This window comes from Myotis nattereri (assembly GCF_964212035.1).
Source record: "Myotis nattereri genome assembly, chromosome: 3".
NCBI lineage: Eukaryota > Metazoa > Chordata > Mammalia > Chiroptera > Vespertilionidae > Myotis > Myotis nattereri.
In genome coordinates this window covers 141,828,234-141,841,038 of record NC_138077.1, presented here as the reverse complement: position 1 = coordinate 141,841,038, position 12,805 = coordinate 141,828,234, and positions in this window count along the sequence as shown.

The following is a 12,805-nucleotide window of genomic DNA, read 5'->3' as shown; positions in this document are numbered from 1 at the left end:
AGCAACCAAATCAATGCGTGTCCTGTCCTTGGTGTGTTCTCCAAATGTATTTCTTTTCTGAGTAATAGACCTATTGAGGCATCTTATCTTTTTACAGCCGTGTTTCATCCTCCAGTTTCCCAGGGTCTGTAAGAAAATGTATCTATAGTTAGTAAGGTGAATAGATATTAGACAGCTGTGGCTCTATTCTCATTACATGTCCTTCCCCACTCTCAGTATTACTTCTACTTTTAAACATAACAAACAAACAACAATAACAGCAAGCCCTCATGCTTACAAAGGTCAAGCATCCCTCTCAAAGCCATGTGGCTTATTATTGGTGAAAACAAAATTCAATGAGTTTTACTATGAATCAAGCACATGCCAACATATCTTCCCGCCAATTCGATAAAGTAGAGATTATTATCTTCATTTTAATTAATGAGATAACCAAGACTTAGAAATCAAATAAGTAGAGGCATATTGAGAATCTTATCCAGTACTATCTGACTTTAACATACTTAGTTTTTCCACTGTGGCCTCTTGTCTTCAATAAGTATCTTATTCTCACTATTTTGCCCTTTGATTGAATGCAACTCACACATTAATAATAATTTAGGAGTCCACCATCCAAAATACCTGGGATCCTCAGCTCAAGATTATGGTTTATAGCTCAGGTGATTCCCAGAGATGAAACGGAAGCTCACAGAGGAATAGATAAGCATTGGTACTGCACCTTTTCAGTATCAGCTAAACTAGGCTGGGTTTATACTGTGTAAACAACAACCCCACCTTCTTAGTAGTTAAACAGAATAGATGCAAAGTCTGGCAGTGGGTTTGGGCCATTCTCCTTGGCAGTTGTGCTCCGCAGTGACACAATGACCTAAATGGCTTTGAACTTGAGGCTAGTCCATTGTAATGTGAGGCCTCTGCATTCGCCATAGCAGGGGAGGAAAGTGACCAAAACATCCTGAGGGGTATTCACAGCCTCAGTCAGGAACTGACACATGTCTTTTCCTTCCAAACTTTTTAACCCAAGTTAATCATCTGCCAGCACGTAACTCAGAAGGACTGGGGCCTGTGATTTGCATTGGAGCCAAGGAAGAGGAAATCAAATGAAATTTGGTGAACACATACCACTATCTCTGCCACATTGTCTCTAAGAAATAGATCACCCTTCCTCCGCCTTCCCGCCAAGATTCTGCACTATTGGGGTGGGTGGATAGGTGGGAGGTAATCAATCAACCAAGAGCTCCTATGCATATATGCATGGCCCATGGACACAGACAATGGGGTGGTGAGGGCCGTGTGGGTGGGGGGGACTGGATGGGGTCAATGGGGGAAAAAGGAGGACATATGTAATAATTTCAACAATAAAGAATTATGAAACAAACAAACAAAAAGAAATAGATCCAGGATATATGATACAATAGGAAATACTTAGGAATTAGCAAGTGAGGCCATAGATTTAGAACTAGAATAAATTTTTCTGGATGAAGAGATATAAAGCCTCACTATAAATTTACTGATTCAGCTAAGAGGAGAAGAAACAGTTAGAAACTACAGATGCCAGAAAAAAAAATTTTAATTTGTTAATTAAATAAAATAAAACTTAACATACAAAGTGATCTTAAGTATTTTATTTAAATGTCAAAAGCAAAAGAAAAATTTAGCACTCTCTCGCTCTAGGGCAAGAGTTCATGCATCGCTTGAATCACTCCCTCTTCAATGCAATTTCTCCAAGTCTCTTTAGGACCTCCTTTCTTCATAGCACTGGACACAGTTCTCTGGCAAGGATGAAAAAATCCAGAGACAGTCCCAGCCCTCTAAAAAATGACTCTCTTATAGATGAGAAAAACAGACGTGCCTGGAATAAAAGGACAAGGTCCCTTTGATGGAATCTTAAAGTAAGCCATGAAAACATCAGGCCTAGAGAGAACGCTGGAGTCTCCCCAGAGGAACACACTGCTCCCCCATGCTTTGTGTAGTGTCCTGCACAGGATACCTTTCTCCTTCCAGGCTGCTCCTTTTCATTACGGCATGGTGGTGCGGTGGTTCAGCCTTTCTTTGAAGACTCCATGAAATACTCCAAAGCAAAATAATCTAGAACAAAGAAAACCCCATTCTTTCTGTATGCCAGCTGCAGCAGCAGATGGAACCTTTGATGCATTGCTGTCAGCCTGTGTCACCCCACCTTGAAGGAAAGTGGCACCTGCCAAGACCCCCAGCACTTCCTGTCTGGGAAACCATCTCCTCCTCACTTGGATATAACAAACATCCTTAGATGTGAAACACAAAAATGGTATAAGACAAAATGTGCTGATTAATTTCAAGCCGCCTTTGAGAAGTCTCAGTCCATGCTGAGCACAGCGATTTTTCAGCTCACTGAAAAATGTATTAGTGAGGACTCTGGGGAAATTTGGGCGGGTACATTCTTTTCTGCATTACCATGCAAAGGAAATAGTTGTCATTTGTAAAGTACCCCATCATACACTCACTCCCCTCTCCCCGAGCCTAAATCTGGCCTCAAAGAAAATTCTACTTGAAGTTATCTCAGTAATTCCAGACATCTGATTGGTTTGGTTCACAGGCAATTTTGTGGTTCATTTATTTCTACCAGTTTCTACTGTAACGTAAAGGGAGAGAAAAAATAAAGAAAAGGAAATAGGAAAAAAACCCCACTATTTTCTACTTTTTCCCCAAATCAACATTTTCAGGGCAAAAAAAAAAAAAAAATGACTGCTATTCTGTTGTAATTAATTATGAATCACATCCACTTTCCAAAGAAGTGGGTTCTTGGTTACTAAAAGCCCTAAATCATTTTGATTAGGAACTTTTGGAAAACTTTTTTATCCTTAAAAAAAAACTGGGATGAATAAAATGTAGGGAAAAGGGAAATAAAATAGGCCTTCTTCAAAAAACCCAAATGTAGTGTTGTTGTTGTTTTTTAGTAGTAACAATCCAAACTCTTCTAACTTTCCATTCTTCATATTTAAATAAAGTTTGTAAATGGAAAGTCTGATTACAGTGTCCTCAGGTACCAAAGACACAACTTTCTCCAAAGTCTACAGTGTTCCCTCTCTTATCTCTCCCACTTCATTATATCCCAATCATCAGTGTATGTTAGAGAGATTTTTTGCAATGCCTAATTATACGATGGATGCATTGAACACCATAATGACTACATCCAAATAATAACTTAGTGTTTATTATATGTATTTTCTCCTGATATCATTGCCACCAAGCCTTTTTTTTCAGATTTTGTAAATTAATACAATGATATGATTATTCTTTTTACTTTTGCCTATTTGTAATTTTCTGCCTACCTAGACTTTAGGAAGGAAAGAAATTAAATGTATTTCTTGATTTTGTTGTTATTTGATTGTTTTATTTTAATATTGACATGCACATAGAGGGTGTTACAATAATTGATTACAATGATCATTCTGAACTTTTCTTAAATATTAAAAGAAATATATCAAGGTTCTTTCAGTTTTCTCTGGAAGTGTTTGAGCATCTCTACTGTGACTCTAAGACAAAATTTACATCTCAGTGCTGATGCAAATGGCCAGCCCCAGTCAGGCTTAATCTTTTCTTACCTAGGTGACTTGTAAGGTAAGTGTAATTACCTTGCCTTCTGTGCAATGCAAACCCAGAACCAGGGACATTTCTACACCAAAGACAATGCCTTGGGGCTTCAAAGTGCTTTATTCTCTTCCCCTCCTTCCTGGTCCTTCCCTTTGGGACCCTGTGCCTTCCCACACACCAATTGTAGTCTATTCTCTCTTGCTCCAGATGAATTCTGAGGATCCTTAGTTACACTGAGGAGTCATGTATATTTCAGCTGGGTGATCACTTCCTGTCTGCCATGTTCCAAGTGCCAAACTAAGATATATGGAACCATAGACAAGTACAATCTTGCCATCAAGCTGTATATAATCTAGTGTGGGCAAAATGCTTCTAACAAATAGTCTCAGCTGATGAAGTGTTGTGAAAGAGGGGGTACCTGGTGCCATAGAACAAACACTCAATGAATAGGGAGGTTCCTGGGGGGCCTTCCTGCAGAGGATAGCAGAGTCATCTGGAAGGATGAGTGGGGGTTACCACATCAACACAGTGGGAAAGGGTGCTCCAGGCAGGGAACAGCACTCTGAATAGACATGAAGCATGAGAGATGTTGCTGCATTTACAGTAGGCAAAGTCAAAATGGGAAAAGTTTTGCATGGTCTGCTAAATATTTGATATTTATTCTCTAGTCAATGGGAGACCTTTGAAAAAGTTTGACAGAGGAATGAAATAATCAAGAAAATCAGCTGATCTTGTTGATTGTTAAATTAACTCAACAACCAGTTTTTAAAATTCTCCTACGTGTTGGGCACTCCACAAATCGTTAGGAATATAAATATAAACTAGATCTGTTCATACCTTTACATTGTTTCCAATCCAGGAGCTTTATGGCAAAGAAGTAAGAGGATGAAGGAAAGAGGAAGTTGAAAATGAACACAAGGTTCCTGACTCAGGCATCTGGGCGAGCAATGGTGCTATTTACAGAAGTAAGGCACAAAGGGACGAAGGTAATAATGAGTTCAGTTTGGAACATCTTTTCTTTAAAATGCCTGCCAAGTAGCTAAGAGGAAATGTACAGCAGATAGCTGGAGCTCATACTAGAGATAAAAATGTAGGAGTCATCAGTATCCAAGTATTTGTTTAACTAGGAGTTGGCAAACTACAGTCAAGGGACCAAATCCAGCCAAAACCTGTTATTGTGTGCCCTCAGGCACTACTCTCCTGAGCTAACATTGTGAGTTGCAGCGGCTAAGCTAGGCTGTCCCCTCAACCCCAGTTCCCTCTTCTGCTTACAGTGTCAGCCCTCTGGCTGGTGGCCATCATCCTTCCCCATCCTCACTCCCTGCCCCACACACATCTGCCAACTACAAAATGTCTTCAACTGAGAGTAGCTGTGCAAAGTGTGCCCACCACATGGGAGGGGCCAAACTAGACAAACAGGACTGCGATGGTATAAGAGTTTTCTCCTCTGTCATAAAATTTCCTATATATTATCTTCAAATTTGCTCTTGGCCCATGAAACCTAAGTCATATATTATCTGGCTCTAAAAAAAAATCAAAATAAAAAGGTTGTCTACCCCAGGTTTAAATTAAATGCAATAATAAAATATCAAAACCCAGTTTTTGTATATTATACCACTGGAATTCAATTCAAATTAACAAACATATTCTTAGCTTATTCAGATATTTTAGGCTAGAAATGCTGAAAGCATGCATTACCTTCCACAGAAGTCCTTACTCCACCTTTCTCTCCCTTTTAATCTGGAGAAACGAAAACAGAAGACTATCCTGACATCAGGATAGTCAAATCCCATGTTAAAGATACCATAAAAAAAACTTGTTCTGGACTTTTCATACTTTGGGGTGCATTTTACCTCAGAGATTCATCAGTGTGTATTGTTGTCTATTCAGGTGAGCTTTTAAATCCCATAGGTGTATTAATCTATACTAATAAAAGGGTAATATGCTAATTAGACTGGACGTCTTTGGACATCCTTCTGGACAAAGCCACGGTGGTAGGGACCGAGGTAGAGGCGGTTAGGGGCAATCAGGCTGGCAGGGGAGAGCAGTTAGAGGTGATCAGGCTGGCAGGGGAAGGCAGTTAGAGGGCAATCAGGCTGATAGTTGGTTAGGGGCAATCAGGCAGGTGAGAGGTTAGGAGCCAGCTGTCCTGGATTGTGAGAGGAATGTCCCAGATTGGAGAGGGTACAAGGCAGCTGAGGGGCACCCCCACCCTGTACATGAATTTCATGCACCAGGCATCTAGTTCATTTATAAAAGAAAGAAATTGAGGCACTGTGGCTAAAGCTATGAAACAACTTTAAAAGTTAAAAAACAACTGGTTATGGTCTGGTTCTTCGGTTTCTACATTTCTAGGCACCCTGTATAGTCCCTCTGATTCCCTGAGAAGACTGGTGGCCACAGACTAATAGGAGGAGCAAAATCAGTGGCAGCAGTTCTACCAGCTCACACACTTGATTTTTTCAAAAGCATTTTTGTATATGATAATAACGTTGTGAGGACTGAGAAGTGAAAGAGTCTGAGAAGCATGTGGGAGGTAATTAAGTGCTATTAGAAGCAAACGGAACCTAATTTGACCGAATAGTCAAGTGTGGTGTGGTCTTTTGAAAACATTTCCAAATACAGGAACCAAATTTGATCCTGTAAGTCCTCCTTCTCTTTAGGATGCATGTTTATTCATATAACAGATGGGAAAGAAAATCAGAAAAAGACTTTGGTCGACCCACATAAAACAGCATATTTGAGTGTGGGCATGAAGGGAGATGAGTTTTGGAAGGATTTCCATTTGTTTGATGTGTGGAGATAGTCTTGGGAAATGGGAAAGCACTGACTTTGTTTAATCTCTCCTAGGGAGGAGCTTCAGAAGGCTCTTAAAAAAGGAAGCCTCCCTTAGTAAGCACATACTTCCATGCTCTCACCTCTTTGGTATTTTCCAGTATAATAAAATGAGGGGAGGGGGGAATTCCCAGGACTAGAGTTATTGGGTACAATGAATAGGAAGAAAGTTTAGGCCTGGATATAAACTGTCATCCACCAATGGAGCTTTCTTAGGATTCAAATATTTTTTCAATGCATTTTCTATAGATGAGATGAGGTCATGCTCATGTGCGTTTTATATACTATTAGCTGGTAAAGATCACAGTAGAAATCAGCAGAGCACAATGCTGGTGGCATGTATGACCCATCTACCTAATCCCACATGTCTCCCAGTCACACACACACACACACACACACACACACACATTTGTTTTAAATGTATTCCTCTTCAGATGCTCAAGTTGTCATTGCATGTCAGAAAAACTTGGGTGTAAACAGATACTTAAATCTAACTGTAATCTTTGATGGCTACTTAAAGCAAATTGAGCTTTTGAACCCGATGAGGTGTTCCTTTAAAATAGTAGCATCAATCTGGAGCCCAACACAAATAAGAAGCCACAGGGGAGACGATTCTGGATGAGAAATCACAATGGAAAGGAATTACCCTGCTGGTTGGTAACATTTCCATATGGACACAAGCAGCAAAACAACAAAAGATCAAAGAGCGACCCAAAAAAGAAGGGAGTGTTCAGTCTCATAATTGTGCATGTGTGTGAACACAGAGCCTTCTGTAAGGATAATAGCAGAAACATGTTTTTGCAAGGGAAGGTTCAATGTACGCCAGCTAATGGGGCTGCTTGGCTGAACCTCAATATGCAACAATCCACTCTTCATTTGTAAAAGATGCTACTGATTAATGGTATCTCAAATTTGTAATAATAGTTAACAGATGCACAAGAGGAAAATGTTCTCAAAGAATAGAAACCCTGTGTGCTTCTAAACCTCATTGTAATTACTCCATTTGTGGTCTAGTCCTATCAACCCATTTCGTGGCCAAAGCCCAGACGAAGAGAACTTTGTCCACCTTTACTTTGAGTCCAAGGCTGAGATGGGAATGAATGACTCATGATCCCAACCTTTAAGCGTCAGTGCTAAATATGAAATTTTTTTAATGAATCTCTTTTACAAGGCACAATTTCATTGCCAATTCATGGAATCACTTATTTTCCTGTTTAAAGAGATTAGTGAGCCCCCTTTCAAAACCACATCCTCATTCTACATTTACTACACTCTGCCCAAATTGAAAAGTCTTAAAGAAATTTAATATTGGGTAATAATGATGTGTTGTTAATTACTATTAACACGTAGGAAAAAGGTAACAATGAATTGAAGAAATAATATGAGAAAATGCAGAAAACATGGTACCTTTCAAAATATATCAATGTTCAAGAGAGCACTAGTCCAAATCACCATTTTTTCAGGTCATTCAATGACTTCTTTGGGAAAATAAATAGAACAAGCTTAGAAGGAGTCCTTTCCTGCTTGCATTCAGAAAACAAAATGACCAAGACACAACCTTCAACATCTAATTATGCTATTAGGTTTAATGTTTGCGATTACCTGGGGTTTTATATTATCCAAGAGCTTTGTAACCTTTAATTAGTCCATCTTCCCAAGTCCAGCTCAAGTTTCAGATGAAAAGACTGAGGCCCATAGGTCGCGATTTTCCCTCCCAGGGCCAAGTAAGTTAGTTTATTTCAGGAAACCCAAGTTAAGTCTGCAAGCAGAACCAATGTATGAGCCCTGGGCTCAGGATTGGCCTTCCATTCTGCAGCTGGGTTTCTTTATTTAATGTGAAAGTGTGCAACATTTTATCACCAGATGTAGGGTTTTTTATTTCTCTTAAGTAACTTTTTATTATATTTTCTCTGCTGCTATAACTGCAAGGCAAATATAAGTAGACACCTTTTCCTCTTGCTGTGTTCCTTACCTCCAAGTTCTCCTGCCCACTTACCCTCATTTGGAGACACAGTATTCACTATTAGAATAATGTTCTCTAGGTGTTATAGACTTAATTTATTTAAGCGTGCATGTGAATGTGTGTGTTTGGGCAATTGTGGTTAAGAAGAGTATTAAATTCAAGAACTCATGTTCAAACAAATTTTTAAAACTTAAAAATGTCATTAAAGCCCCAATTTAACAGGAAGTTTTAAGAAAGAGAGAGAGAGACATGGAGAGAGGAAGAGAGAGAGAGAGAGAAAGAGAGAGAGAGAGAGAGAGAGAGAGAGAGAGAGAGAGAGAGAGAGAGAGAGAGAGAAATTGTGGGCTTTTCTAAGTGCCTGTTTCTGGCTCGCCTTCCAGCTGCCACACAGGGGATCAAGGTGGGTGAGCAGCTTACTCCAAGCCCTAGGGCTCTGTAGCCCAGCTGCCAATATCCTCTTAGGGTCAGTGAGCAGACAGATAGCTCATTCCATGTGTAACCATGAGAAATGGAGTTCCCTGGGGAAAATACGCACTCTCCATATGTTCAGCCCTGTGCAATAGTCTGGGTGAATCACAGTCGGAGAGGCAGAGGGAAAAGAATGTGTCCTGACACTTGATTTCCTCGGAGATATCAGACCGTCATTTCCAGGGCTAGTACAATGCCTTAAACGGACCACTGATCGGATCCAACCAGGGTGATGGGACGCTTTTAGGAGCTTTCCTTTAAGTGTATGTGAATTCTATTCTAAGGCTTCCACAAAGCTATCCAAATGAAACGCTTTGATGTCTATGCCCTCCAAGCAAGTGCTGTACACAATTCAGAGCCTCCTCATCCAGCCCCTGCCTCCTGCTCTCCTCCCTTGCTCTGTCCTCACTCCTCCCACCACCATGCCGCTTGGCCCTGCTGTATGCCTTCCTGCTCATATGAACCGCAGTTGCTGAAAAAGTGAAGCCAAGAGAAACAGCCAATAAAAACAGAAACAGCTGTAACAATTTTGCACAGCATGGTCTTGATTTCCTTGAGTTTTGTATTTTTGCCCCTCTGTGTGTTTGTGTGTGTGTGTCTCCCTCACTCTGTGTGTGTGCGTGTTTCTCCAGCTTCCTTTTCCATATGCAACAACTTTAGTATTGGGACCTGGAATAGAGCAATGAATACCTTTTTCTTCTTGAGAAATAAGGTTGGAGTTCATTTTAAGTAATCAGCTCCAAAATAAGCAGAACCAAGGGCAGACTAAAACATGGGGAATGAGTTGAGAATCTTGCCACCAAAGACAGGTGCAATTTTTTTTTTTTTTTTACAAAAACAATAGCCCCAGCTCTCAAATTTGCTCTTTCTTGGGCTGCTATCTGTTGTCAGCGGGTGTGCCTGTTGTCAGTGGGGCCCACAGAAGCCATCCTATGTATTTCAGCTCTGTGTTTGCATTTGCCTCTCCAAATGGGACCTGTCCTAAAGACTTTACTGGACTATTATTTACAGTAACCTCACTCCATGCCCATCTGCTCAAAACCCAGCCATGTAAAGGTAGCTTGTAAATTCAAAAAGCTACTGTAGGAATGACATTAGTGGTTTCAGAAAAGAAAAAGAACAAGAACAATTAAAGCACTAAGTAAATATAAAAGGCAAGACCAACAGCAGATTGTGATCAGAGATTTCTTTCCTGCCTGTGCAGGCTCAGGAACCCTGGGAATGTTTACCATCTTCAGAATGCAGGAAGGATCAGAGCTATGCTCCTTTCCGGCCTGTGTTCAGCAGGTGCTGCACCCCAAACCCATATTCTAGCTAAACTGCTTGCAGCCATGGCACTGATCTCTAATGGTTATAAAAGCCTCCTTTTTACTTTTTCTTTCTTTCTCTTTTTTTTGTTTTTGATGTTTTTGGTGGTATATGTTGTTTTGTTTCCCTGCAGCTGCTTCCTGTCTTTACCCATGTTCTGGGACCAGCCCCAGTGTGAGGCTGAGCTGGATCTGGGCTAAGCATAATGGAGAACCGGTTGAAATAAAAGTTCTTTCATGGTGGCACAGCCCTGTTTTTCAGATGGTGTGAAGCAGATCTGTAGTTTATTATTAATAATAGCACATGCGTGACACCACATCTTCAAAGGGCTGTGCAAACATTAATTCTTTTGTGATGTGAAAGAAAAAGACAGCCGCAGCAGCAGCATCTTTTTAAAGTGAACCTCCCAGTCTTCTGGAGCGGGAGAAAAGCATAGTTCCAGCTAGAGATGAATGATTCAAACCCCGGAGGTCTGGGATCTGGGTCCAATTGAGGAGCACTTTGAAAAAAATCAGGAGTTTTATCTGAACTATAGCATGTTCCAAATTCGACACTCTTTTAAACTCACATGGAAGTCTTTCGAAGACAAGCTGTGGTATCTTTGTTCCAGGAATAAAACAAACAGAATAAAAGAGAGGAAAGGAGCGCAGAATTAATGTGCTTTTTCTTCGTTGTTGAAATTTGATCTGCAGTCTTCAAAAGAAAGATAGAATGACTCTCACCAGTTTGCCAAAGCTTGCCCTTCTACTTGTTTTAATAAGTGATTGATTTGTCAAAATCACAGTTGTCTATAAAAAAAGTGGCAATTAATATCCCATTTTGCAGAAACTCAAAAAGAGAAGCCAGATGCCCCATTTTCATTGGACTTTCAAAATTAGCTCTTTAATTTTTCATATATTTGAAGGTCTTTTTCCTAATATTTAGATAGATGATAGATAGCTAGAGAGAGAGATAGCATTTGATGTTCACAAAATAATATATGTATTCTATACGTAGATTATAAAGCACAACTATAAAGTGAAAGCTAATAAAACTGCTACCTCACTTAATGACTGGAACATTACCAATAACCTGACAGCTACCTCCATGTGCCTTCTCTTTCCCACCCCATACCTTCCTGACAGACGTCATCATTATCCTGAATTCTGTGATAAGTGTTCCTGTGGCAGATTGACTGCATTAATAGCCCAGATTTATGTCCTCCCATGACCTTTGTTTTACAAAATTAATGTCTCTTTCCATTCTGATCCCAGTCTTGGTCATGTGACTTGCTTTTGTTAATAAGATGTAAGCAAATGAGGCACAAGTAGAGCTTTGGAGAGCACATGCATAGTCCTGCCTGCCCCTCTGCAAGATGGCGCTTGTTTATTGCACATCTTTATGAGAACACAGCCAGGCTAGCTCACTGATGGTGACAGGCATGTGAATCAGAGCTGTTTACACTAGATCATGGTGACCTTCTGTCTGCCAAAAGCCAAGCTGAGAACATTACCAGAACCACTTCAGCAACCTATAGCTCCCCGGGAAGCATGAGCAAGCCCAGCCAAGATCAGCCAAGCACTGGTGAACATTATAGACTTGTGAGCAAGATAAATAGTACATGTTTCTTTCTTTAAGCCATTAAATTTCAGGGTTGTTTTTTTTTTGTTTTGTTTTGTTTTTTGCAGTATTGTTTTGGCAATCAACTACTTTTACAATTCCCCTTCTCCTGTTAAGTAAAATCACAATGTATATTGCACTGAAAAATATATTTCTTGGTTCTGTCTCTTCATCTTTCTTAAATTTTTATAATTTTATCACAAGATATGTTTTCCTTTGTGACATTTTTTACCTACTGCATTTTTTATTTTCATTTATGTAATTTCATGTAGTTAGAGTGATTAATTTTTGCTGTTATTTAATGTTTTTTGTGAGTATAAATGATTTTCTTCTGTGAATGGACATTTGGCTCTCATGTGGACATTTACATTGTTTTCAGTTTGGGGTTATTTTAAACGGTAAACCCACCCATATATGTCTCCTGATGCACATTTACAAGTTTCCGAGAGTAAATATGCTGAGGAGTACAATAATAGGACTATGGGTGAGAATGTTCAAATTTTGAGGCTAATGCATGCCAAATTATTTTCCAAGTTGCCAGTAATAATTTGTATACATATATAGTAAGACCCACACACCTGTCTGCATTAAGCAGGCAGAAGCAGAAGCAAAAGGAGCATGCAGCAACCCCCGTGGGAGTTTTTCATGGTTGAGGCCTAGAAGTGGCACACATCACCTCTGGTCACATGTCATCGGCTCCAACTTATTGCTGCCAGGGTCACTGCAAAATGTAGTCCAAGAAGAAATGGCCACATAGTCAGTCTCTGACAGAGCTTCTAATGCTTCTAATACTAAAACGTGACTTTCTGTTAGATAAGCAGTCTTTCCAACTCCCTAGGGAAATTAGATCAATTATCATTATCCTCATTTTATAAGTGAGGGAACTAGGACTCCAGGTGGTTAAGTGACTTGCCCAAGGTCACAAAGTTAGTAATTTGCTAGAACCAGATAATAATCTCAACTCTTTTCCCCAAAGTGTTGTCCTATATCTAGTATAATTAATCTTTCTTTTCCATAATACTCATTCACTCAACAACTGAAATTGATGTTTGTGTAACTGCTACA